This window comes from Lactuca serriola, chromosome 4 (genome assembly GCF_051521515.1).
Source record: "Lactuca serriola cultivar US96UC23 chromosome 4, Lser_US96UC23_V15, whole genome shotgun sequence".
NCBI classification, from domain to species: domain Eukaryota; kingdom Viridiplantae; phylum Streptophyta; class Magnoliopsida; order Asterales; family Asteraceae; genus Lactuca; species Lactuca serriola.
This window is the reverse complement of record NC_136411.1, coordinates 352,350,409-352,362,655: the sequence shown is the minus strand read 5'-3', so window position 1 is coordinate 352,362,655 and position 12,247 is coordinate 352,350,409. Positions and strand designations below refer to the sequence as shown.

General features: G+C 35.5%; 1 pseudogene; it reads left to right on the top strand.

The window, feature by feature from the left end:
• Nucleotides 1-2,499: 2,499 nt before the first annotated feature.
• The window catches only part of LOC145099679 (RNA cytidine acetyltransferase 1-like), a 34,181-nt pseudogene continuing 24,433 nt past the window's right edge, over nucleotides 2,500-12,247 (top strand).

The following is a 12,247-nucleotide window of genomic DNA, read 5'->3' as shown; positions in this document are numbered from 1 at the left end:
CATGCAAACCCTAATTGCTTGGATCTAGGTTTCTCTAATTGAACATGCATTGTATCCAAGACTTACAATACTAGATCTAATGTAAACAATTGAATATAATCATATGAATTAGGATCTAGAACAATACCTTGGATTACTTGCTTGATACTTCTTCTTCTTGGAGCTTAGAGTCACAATTGTCACTCCTCTAATGGCTTACAAACACCAACTAGAAAGAGAATGATCTTGAGAAAGAGAGAGGAGGGTGAGAAATCGGCTCTAGGGTTCCTTGCCTTGCATGAGTGCCGATTTCCCTCACCCAAGAGATCTATTTATACTATGAGCTATCAGGGTTTCACCTTTAACCCTAATTGAATAACTTAGGCCCTAAGCAATCCAAGATCCTCCTATATACTAGGCTTGGACGATTTTATGGTCTCCAAACCCTAAAATTTTTCCACCCTTATATCCATAAGGATACATAGCCCAAAACACAACTATCACACATTTGACAGTTTATGCCCCTTTACTCAATTAATCTCTTTAAGTCACCAAATTAATTATCAATTAATATATGACTTATATTAATCAAATAACATTATTATTCCTTTAATATATTATTCTCATAATATATTAATAATATTTCTTCTCTTAACAAATCATCCTGTCAAGTTGCTATGGTGAAGGCAACCCAAAAGGACCATGCTCAACCGGGTCAAGTACTTACCAAATATAGTTACAGCCTTAGACACTAATCCAACAGTCTCCCACTTGGATAAGTCTAGTAACTATATATGCAAACACAATCCGATTAGCAATCGTAGCTCTCAAAGACGCTATCAAACTCTGATCTTATCAGTATCCTGTCCATTGGATAAGGGATTGTACAGTCCTCTGTTTAGATATTATTACGGACCACACAGAACAACCATGCAAGCAGAGAAGAATTAAACAACCATAGATTGAAAAAGGGTTACCCACCAAACCCCTAAAAAGTGAAATATTGTCTTAAATAACCAAAATGTTAAAGTTGTTTATAACCAGATAAACATTAAGTTGCAGACTGATTGTCATCACCCGGAACCACCTCCGTCTTCTCTCCTCCTTCCTTTGGCTATGATGCAGGATCCTGACTAGCACCAGCAGGCTTGCCAGTCAATTTGACTAGGGCCTCATGCCATCCGGCCACATTCCAGGATCCTGGATTTTCAAGATCCTCCGCAAGCTTAATTTTCTCCTCCCAAACAGACACAACAACACTCATCATTACTTCAGCAATCATGTCGTCCATTTCAGCAACATGCTCCTTTTCCTTCTTAGCTTTCTCCTTAGACAACTTGTCCACTCTCTGTAGGAGCTTCGTGTTGACTCCCTTCTGTTCCCTCAAAGCATGCTCTATTTAGGCAAGATTGGCCTTGAGATCCTCATGGCGGCGAGAAACGTGATCAACGGCCTAAGAAGGGAAAATGCAAGTAAATGATAAAGTCAAACGAAAAATACACGAAAATGCTTACGGAATGCGAGAAGGAGATCAGCTTCTTTAGCGCCTCATCTGTTCCAACATTCTCAAGTAACCAAACATTAGGAGACTTCCTCTTGCGAGATGTCAGGGTCTTCATGGCAAGATCAAGTTGAGCCTTCTTGTAAGGAATAGAAGGAGGTGTCTTTTCCTTCTTCACCTTGAGCAAGTCATTGTACATGTCATCTTCAAGCTTAAACAAGATGAATCGAGCACTAGAAAAAGTTTTTTTTTGGATCCTACATATTAAGAAGGATCCCTAGAAGTTCAGGATCCTAATTCTTAAACATATAAAAACACCGAGAAGGATCCTTACCGGTGGCCATTGAAGTTGTGGTAGATGAACCTTCTTGAAGGCTAGGAGACTCAAGTTTGAATGAACTGATGTTTGAAGATAAACCAAGAAAACTCATGACCATAAGATCATGCCCTTTTCAACCCAAGCTTTGGGCAAGAGATCCCCACCAACAATAGTCTCGCCTCACGAAAAAAATATCTTTCCTTCCAGGATGCATCATTTTATTTGGTTTTCAGAATAAGAGGATATTTGTTGGTTTTGACCTTAAACAAAAAATAAGAATTCCCAAAAGTAGAAAGATCATAAACATAAGCCAACTCGGCGAGACCTATGTCCAGATTGTGGTAACGATTCACTCGTTCAATCCAATATAAAATCATCCAGATAATATGCATTGCTTGAATATACGAAAGTTTGGTGCCTTGAAAGAAATCGAAAACAATGCCTGAAAAAGGGTATTTGAGACCCAAAGAAAAGGGATACTCAAGGAAGCATACGTAGCAATGAGAAACGAAATCAGGCTGAATATTTCATGTCTTCGTCATCAAAGGAGCAGACCTCATCATCATCCAGGAGCCCCTGATCAATGAGTCATTCTCGGGAGGGGCAGTAATGCTGGCATGAGAACGGGTTACATCCTTGCCCATGATCGGAAAAAAGAGGAAAACAAAAGGAAAAGAAGAGAAATAAATTACATGTGAAGATGGCCGGAGATGATCATAAGAAGTATTGGGGAAGGTAAAAAAAAAATTAAGTCGGTTACCCATATTAACCTAAATAATAGAAGAGACAGAACGTAATTTGACTAAGCAATGATGCTTATGGAACGGATAAAACCTATCTGATTAGGGTTTGAAATTCAAAATTTTCTATCTCTTTTATTTTTATTTTTTAAGTTATACCTCTAAGTATTTAAAAAATAACATTTATATTCTGTAGGTATAACTTGGGGGAAATTGTTAGTGGCAGGATCCCAAAACCATATTCAAGATCCTTAATATTTCTAAAACCTCAGGATCCTTAAATATGTCACATGATCCTGATTATTATCACTAATATTTCCTAACACTTATAACAGTTATATTCTATTTTCTTTTTCTTACATGTGTAGAATTAGTCAAAACAAGACTCATTCTCAACGAAGAATCACTTCAACCAAGCTTAAGACACAGGAATACCAAGTCAACAACGTGCACATACTTGTCCAATAAGGATCCCGAAAATCTCAGACTTATTGTTAATTAGCTTAGACTATAAATAACACATGTAAATCACACACTACAGACGATTAGCTCTACTACTACACTTGTACTCATATTATCTTCATCATCTCTGTAATCTCAAATTTAAATCAATAAAATACAACTAGGCAGATGATTATTATCACCTCTCAAGATTTTATGTCGGAGATCCTATAAAGGATCAAGGATTTCATGAGAGATTCCGTATAGAATCTCATTCTTTGTCAACCAGACGCTTTTATGAATGTTTTCTACTTTCTCTTGCATCATGTGGATCATGTATTGTTATGGATTATGAGTTAAATATCTTACCAATTGTTGGAACTTTGTTTACTAATTTACTTTGTGGGACTTGTCCCACATTGGAAGCAAGAAAGGAAAAGCTCCTCCTTATAAGTCTAAGCCTTATTACTTTATCAATATGGATAAAGCGTTGGGCTAAGATGGATGGGATTCGTTTGTGGAGTTGTAATAGCCTAATTAGACTCAAAATAGGATAATAGCAAGATAATATTTAGTGGTCAAAAGATGGGCCTTGGGCCTTGGGACTCTTGGGGTCTTCCAGATCAATTAAATATTTTTAATTACGAAATTAATTTTCATTTTTATTTTTTAAAAATTCATAATTACTAAATGACAAGTATTATGACAGTTATTTTTGGTTTTGATATTTTCCAACTGTCATAATGAATACCTATGAATACCTGTTTTCAGTCATTTGTGGAGGGTTACAGAAATCATTTCACACCACAAATTCTCTTGCAAATTTGTTTTTCCTGAAGATGAAGGGAACACAAAAATTTCTATAGATTTAAGATCACTTCTTGGATTGATTGTTGTATCCTCTAGACAGATCTCTACCAGAGAAATTTCTGTCTTAGGACACTGCAATTTGTTGGCCTTATTCTACATAATTTCGTATTTGTGTTTTTATTGTAAACATCAACATTCAAGTATGTTTTCTGATTATGATTCTTATATGTAAAATTGATTTAATTGTGTCCGTTTGTTATATTTCGTCTTTTGATTACTTTTGTCATAACAATCTTAAGACAGAAATCAAAAAGTGAAGAATGGAACAAAATTCCATCATCAAAACACATATAGAAAAGCTTGAGAAATTTAAAGGCTCAAATTTTCGGAGATTGAAACAGAAGATGTTGTTTTATCTAACAAATCTTCATGTTTCTAATGTTCTCATTGATGATTCTCCCTCTCTTCCTATTGATGTAACCACTGCAGAAGGAACAACACCACCCACTACAGCCCAATTAGCAAAACATCAGAGGGTTGTGGAAACTTGGAACACAAATGAATATAATTGTAGAAATTGTATTCTGAATGCCTTGGATGATTCCCTCTATGATATCTACTTTACCATTACTACTGCAAGAGAGATATGTGAATCGCTGGAAAAGAAATACAAAATAGAAGTGGCATGTTCCAAGAAATTTGTGATTGGAAAGTTGATGAATTACAACATGATGGATACCAAATCTGTCCTCAAACAAGTGGAGAAAATTCAATTCATTGCACATGCTCTTGAAGTTGATGGTTTGGGTATAAACTCTAACTTTCTTGTTGGTTCAATCATTGAAAAACTTCCTCTTTCTTGAAAGAATTTCAAACAATATCTTAAGCACTTAACTGATGACATGAGTTTTGAGCAACTTGTGTTGAGAATTCATGGGGAAGAAGATAACAGATTGAATGAAAAGGCAGATGCAAATTCCTTGGAACCAAGTGCAAACTTTGTTGGAGAAGCAAGCACTTCAAGAACAAAGCACAACAACAAGAAACAGAAGCGAGGCTCCAAAAACTCTTCCAAAGATGGCAAAAATCATGGCCCAAATAAAAAGAATTTCAAGAAGAATTCTGGTCCATGCTATGTTTGTGGCAAAACTAGACACAAGGCCAAAGATTGCAGATTCAGGGGGGGTCAAGGAGGAAACAATGGAGGAAGCAAGGGAGGAAACAATGGAGGACACAATGGATGGAACAATGGAAACAATGGTGGTAATTATGGTGGAGGAAATTTTAGTCAAACTAACATGGTTGAATCACCAAATCAGTTTGTTGTTGTGATTCAAACCAACATGGTTAGCAATTGTGTGGATTGGTGGATTGATACTGGAGCCACAAGGCACATTTTCAACTTTCGAACCATGTTTTCTACATACCAGAAAGTCTTGGATTCTAAACCAATGTTTATGGGGAATGGCTCTACTGCAAAAGTTAAAGGAAAGGGAAAAGTGAAGCTACAAATGACTTTTGAAAAAGAACTTGTTTTATGTAACGCCCGTGTTTCTACGCTAGGTATTAACGATGATGTAATAGTCTAGATAAACCTTTATAACTCGTTTTGAAATAATAAGAATGTATTATTTGAGTATTATGTGTTTTATGCTTAATTGTGTGACTTAAATGAATTAAGGATAAAAATAAGCGTTAAAATAAAATATTAGATAAACCTACTATCCATGAAGGAAGTTCTATTTGTCGTGACAAGGATTCTGGATATATAAAGAATGCCGAAATCCGAGTTATAACGAAGAAGTTATGAACTGTCGAAGTTTCGCGACAAAACCGGTACGACACTGCATGATATAAATATTGAATTTACGATAGAGCAATATTTAGCCTTAGTGATCTAAACGAAAGTTGTAGAATACGTTAAACCGAGAGCGTGCGTAAAAAGAACGTCTAAATCTGACTTCGTATGAGGAAGTTATGGTTTTTCGAAGTTTCGACTTGGCAGTATGCAACCCAAAGTTCGATTATGAGATCGAGTGATTTCTAGCCGAAACAATATAAACGAGAATTGAAGATCTCGTTGATAGTAGTTCAACGGTAAAGAGATAGACGAAAATGGACGTTAGATGAAGAAGTTATGAATTTATAACGGAGTTTTCTTGTCTCAACCTACTAAAAATAATACAATAAAAATTAAATCAAAATTAGCCGACAGAGTCTAAATGAAAGTTGTAGAGTTTAATCTCACCTACGTGTGGATATAAAGAACGTCGAAAATGAAGCTCGTATGCGAGAGATATGAATTTCTGAAGTTCAGAACACAAACTTCTAGGCTTGTGTCAGAGTTCACGACGTGAATAGGTAATGGACGCTTCTAGAGCAAGTGGCATGATGAAGAATGCAATGAACTATGCCTAACCAAACTCACGACGTGAATTTTTGAGATTCACGACATGAATCTAGAAAATCATCCCTATAAATAGAAAACAAAGGGCAGCCGATTTTGGTTGCTACTTTCTTACTCTCTCACTCCCGATACCCTCTCTAGCCATCTTGAAGCACCCCGAAGCCACAATATCATCCCGACACCCGAAGCAAGTCCCAAAGAACCGAAGATCCCAAGAAGAAAAGAGTTTTCGAGTCGAAGCTCTGCCCGCGAGAAGCCCGGTGTGTAAAGATATTCCAGTTTCACCGAAGAATACTACTTTAAGAGCCGTAGTGTTGTCTGTGTTGGGTTTTGAGCATTCTAACACTTCCTAAGTGTACATGCAACCCTAATAAACCTTGGATCTATGTTTGTCTAAGATACATGCAAATAATTATTTTTCCAAGGTTCATATCCTAACTAGCATGGCATGGGGAACATGAATCAAATAAAGCTAGTAGAAATACTTACCTTGAAGTTGTAGTTGATTGCTTGGAGTTTTTGAGCCTAGCACCAATAGTGTGGATGCCTCAAATGAAAGTCACAAATCACCACAAACTTGGAACTTTGAGAGAATAGTCACCACTTCTCTTGAAATCGGCCCTCACCTCAACTAGTGTGATTTCAAGAACCAAAGCCTCCTTTATATAGTGTGGTGGATTAGGGTTACATCCATGTAAACCCTAATACCCATGTCTCTTCATTTCCATGAGATCCATGGGTTAAAGCTCCATGGAGTATCCATGGACTTCTCCATCCAAGCCTAGCCCATTCCAAATAAGCATAAGCCCACACTATATAAATATAGAAGCCCATATTTAATTAGTAATATCTTTGATCACTAAATTAATCCTAGATTAATTATAGATCACTACTAATTAAATAATATGATCTTATATTAATATATTAAAACTTATAATATATTAATAAAACATAACTTGTACTATTCTCAAATATTATCCATAATTGTTCGGGTGAAGTGCAACCCAAATGGACCATGCCGGGTCGGGTCAAGTACATACCAAATATAGTTATGGGCTTAGACACTATATCCAACAGTCTGAGCATCGTCTTATCAAGTGAGTGTGTTGTTTCTTTCTCCTAACACATAGATATGAATTATTCTCTATAAAATACGCGCTATGTTTTCATATATTATCTGTTATCTGGAATGAGTATTGAATGGATATATTATACAGGTTTTAAAGTTGTATAAGTATGTATGTATGTATGTATGTATGTATGTATGTATGTATATATATATATATATATATATATATATATATATGTGTGTGTGTGTGTGTTATCTACAAAAATGTTGGGTAAAGCATGGGTAGATAGTTGATGTGTGATGAAATAAAAATGATGAGAGGCCTCGATGTTGTTGTTGATCTAGTCATCTAGCGGAGTATGGATGACGACCACAGACTCTTTCTAGACAGTCCAGTGGAATGCTGGCAGGTTCGTAACCTATAGGTGTTGTGAACAATGTGTTCACCAGTGTACTCTATCCCCCTTATGGTTGCCTTTAGGACATCTATTGCTGAGGAAACCCCTTTGTAGTAATGTCTATCCCGATGAAAATCCTTAGACTAGGTCCCTTGTGATAGTTTTTGTTTTTGGGACGTAAAGTGAGGATAACAGGAATGGGTAATCGGGTTATTGTGGGTTGGTGAAATTAAATATACTTATTTATTGTGGGTTGAAAACCCTATATGCTCATCAGGCTCCCAAGCCTGACCCACTCAGTGTTATTTGTATTACAAGTAGTGGCGCGAGAGCATAAGTTGGATGAATCATCAAGTTATTTTGTTTATAGGCCTGTAGTTGTAAATAACTGTTGTAAGGCTTATAATGTGTCGTTTATGCTTTTGGTCTGTATCGGAATATGACATCCCAAGTTTTGTTATATATGAAAATACATTTCTTTAAGAAATGCTTTGATAAACAGTAGTTTTATCATATTGTGTTTTGGGAACAAATTCCGCAAGTCTTTTAATAAAAGGATTACTCTGAATTTATTTTAAAAGCATAAATTAAATCAGTTTTTTCTAGCCGTGAATTTGGGGATTTCACATTTTATGTGATGTATTACATGTTCCTGAAATTACTAAGAATCTGATTTCTGGTCCTATTCTTAGTAACAAGGGATTCAAACTTGTATTTGAGTTAGATAAGTTCGTTCGCACCAAGGGTGGGATGTATGTTGGAAAGGGATACCTTAGTGAGGGTCTCTTCAAAGTCAGTGTCTTACCTTTGTACTATGGTGCTAAAACACCAAACAATGATGTAACTGATGGGTTTTAGCCATAAGAACATCCTACGTGCTCATACAAACCCTAATGCTTGGATCTAGGTTTCTCTCTTGTACATGCAATTCATCCAAGACTTTAAACCCTAGTTCTAGCATATGATAATCAATATTATATATAACAATGGGTTTAAGATATTATCTTTGATTGTTATGTAGCAATAACAATCACAAGTCCTCCTTGTAATGACTTTAGAAAGCTTAGAGTCACAAATGTCACTCCTCTAATGGTTCACAAACACCAAGAGCAAAAGGATGAAGAATAAGGAGAAAGAGAGAGAGAGAGAGAGAGAGAGAGAGAGAGGCTTCCCAAAACGTGTGGAAACCCTAGAGAACAAGTCCACCACGTTTTTGGGTCTCAAGGGTCCTTTAAATAGTGAGGCTATTAGGGTTATCTAACAAGGAAACCCTAATTTGGATGCTTAGGCCCTAAGCAACCCATGGACTCCTTCCTTAAAGGCCTAGGACGATTTCTAATGGGTTTCCCCATAGAATTCGTCCACCCCTTTAATATGGAGTCCATTAGTTGAATATTCAACTATCATACAATTGACAGTTCTAGTCCATTAAGTTTAATTAATGTCTTTTAGCCACAAACTTAATTCTTATTAATTCTTGACTAATATTAATTAAATAATATGATTTCTCCTTTAATATATTATTCTCATAATAATATATTAATAAATCATAATTAATCCTTTCTCTCCATAATTCATCCTATCAAGTTGCTTTGGTGAAGGCAACCCAAAAGGACCATGCACCATCGGGTCAAGTACATACCAAAATAGTTATGGACTTAGACACTAATCCAACAGTCTTCCACTTGGATAAGTCTAATAACTATTTTGCATATGACTTCAGATCCTGATCTGCAATCGTAGCTTTCCAAAGCCGCTGACAACTCTGATCTTATCAGATGCGCGTGTCCTTTAGATAAGGGATCATATATTCCTCCATTCTAGATATCGTATAGATATGAGACATGAACTTAATCATTCCCTCTATACTATTTCCAGACTTCCGATTTATGATGACTGACAACAGACTACAATTGAACCATCAATTTAGTCTTGGCTCGGCCAAGCGCTTAGGTGCCATCACTAAATCATCGAGGGGCCCAAAGATATCGCTTTTATCCTACTTTGGATAAAAGGAACATATAAAATTTGATTCAATGTTTGCTTGCATTCACTTACCGAATTACACACAACAATATGTTTTATAACACCAAGTTACAGGTGCGTTTACATATTATCAATGTGTAACCGATTCGCAAGCTACAACTCACACATCTCGGTTTCAAGAATATAAGATGTTATCGTCTCACCAATCACTCGTGATAAAATCCATGAAGTGATCCAAGTGAGCGTGGGTTTAATCCAATGCTCAAATCATATTCATAAGCACTCATGAATGTTGCAGCAAACATTTGCTTATGTCTAATACACTATAGACAATCCACACACCAATTCACGACAGTCTTCATTCGTACCTACTTCCAACATACGAATGATTGTGGCCCGTTCGAATAATTTGACTGTTCTGAACCAATTAAATTATTCAGGAAGTCAAAACATGCAAAGTGAAACACAAGAATAATACTAATCCCATATGGCCTCAAACCTTTGAGTATAAATAAAACACCTTTTATTTATCACCATATCGATTACTCATTATTTGTTGTTTCGGGTAATCAACTTCTTACTTGAATTATTACAACACTTGTCTCATGCTCTTAGCATGCACACAATGTTTACCTATGGTTCTTATTTTGTGAAATAGATCAAATGAATACATTTCCAATCATATTCATTTCACAACTCCTAATCCTTTTCATAAGTGAAAGAATATCAAATTCTTGCCACTTATAGAATATGCTAGATTCTAACATTTAATGCAATTATCCTTTCGTAATGTCATAGCAAAAATGACTATTGCCAATGAAATTACAAAGTCCTCTATCTGAGATTGTTACAGTACAATTCCATAGATGTGACGTCTCTCACTCAAAGTACATTCCTTTGAACATCCTTTTGCATAAAAATTTCTAATCTAGATATAGATTCTCAATATCCAACTCCTAATATGGAACCATTTCCATATTTTCCATATGACAACTCATTCTTAATAGAACCTTTTCTATTCATAATAATGTCGATATCGTCCATCCAATACTATAATTCCAACTACTCACAAACGACCAATCCTCGGCAAACTTTGGATCTCCTTTGATAGTTGTTTAATTATCTTAGTCAAAACCGATTCTTGTCCTTTTTCCCTCTAAATGCGCTAGACATTTGAAAATTTTTAGAATGGTTAAATATTATAACCCTTGCAATCGATCATATACCCGAAGCGTATGGGACACGATGCATAATGTCTTACATAAAGATATGATACTTTATCAATCTTCTGCCATAATATTTAATGTGTCACGTTCTCACAATTCGAACTATGAAGAGGGATGCCATAATCATAATCGAAATTTGAGAACTCACTATGTATCCTTGACTAAATTTATTAACATTCCACAACCTAAGACTTTAGATTTGAAATGAAGCATAATATTCTCTCCCTTAATTATAGCAAAACAACTATTTAACCCTTACGACTTTGCAAAGTATAACTCTTGTTTTCTATAATTAATATTGCTAACTTGCAATACTTGCCTTAATAATCATACAAGCACAACATTTATGCTCCCACTATCATGATGATTATTATCAAATAAGCATAATACTTATGCTCCCACTAGCTTTGACATGATAATCCTTTATCTAAGCTTCTTAAACTTATACACCTTTACCTTAGATAGCTCATATGTGTGTCTAAAAAATTCAGACTACTTGCCAAATCTCATAATTCGAATCATGGAAAGAGATACCGTAACCATAATCGAATTCGAGAATACAATTTCACAATCACTATCTTTTTAAAATCTCTCTTAGTGAAAGCATTTCCTCACAGTCATCTTCATGATGGAGGGAATCTTATGACACTTAGATTTTAATGGTGTATGTGTTCCTATCCATGTGAATTTGTCAAAACCAAAGTTTACGATAAATTCAAACTCATATGGACCGAACCTTCTCAATCTTGATTTCTTGTCTTATGGTAACACGAGTGCTCACCATGTCATCCAAGTTGTTAAGCATCTCACCCTTTCCTACCAATGTACTTTTCATTGATCAAGGTGCTTGCCTTTTATGCGTTCAAATGAGAACTCATAGAACTCATATGCATAATTAACTCGATTGGAACGGCACATAAACAAGATAGTGTCAACACGATAGGTTGTAAACCTCAAGTCGTGTGCTAGTGATGTTCGATAAGGTTTATTTTGATTTGTTCTTGAACCCTTTCAAGAATTAAGACTCCCACTGACTCCTTGACATATAAGAATCTCTTGTCAATAAACATTTCTTGAAAAACAAATATTCAAGAGTTAGTGTAGCTTTTATCAAGACAAAACACTTCACAAAATTAGTCCTCGTTGGTCTTTTTCTAATCCAAGACATCACAACTTACCAATTTCAAATGTGCAAGAATAAGAAAACCTTTTTCCAAATTCTACATTTGATGAATGTGATAAACCTTCTTAAGACTTGTCACTCAATGTCAAAATCTTAACTTTAAGACTTGTTTTGGAACGAAGTATGATTGACTTCTTGATTTAACCATTTCTTCAATTCTTGATTCCTCTTCTCAGACATACAACTGT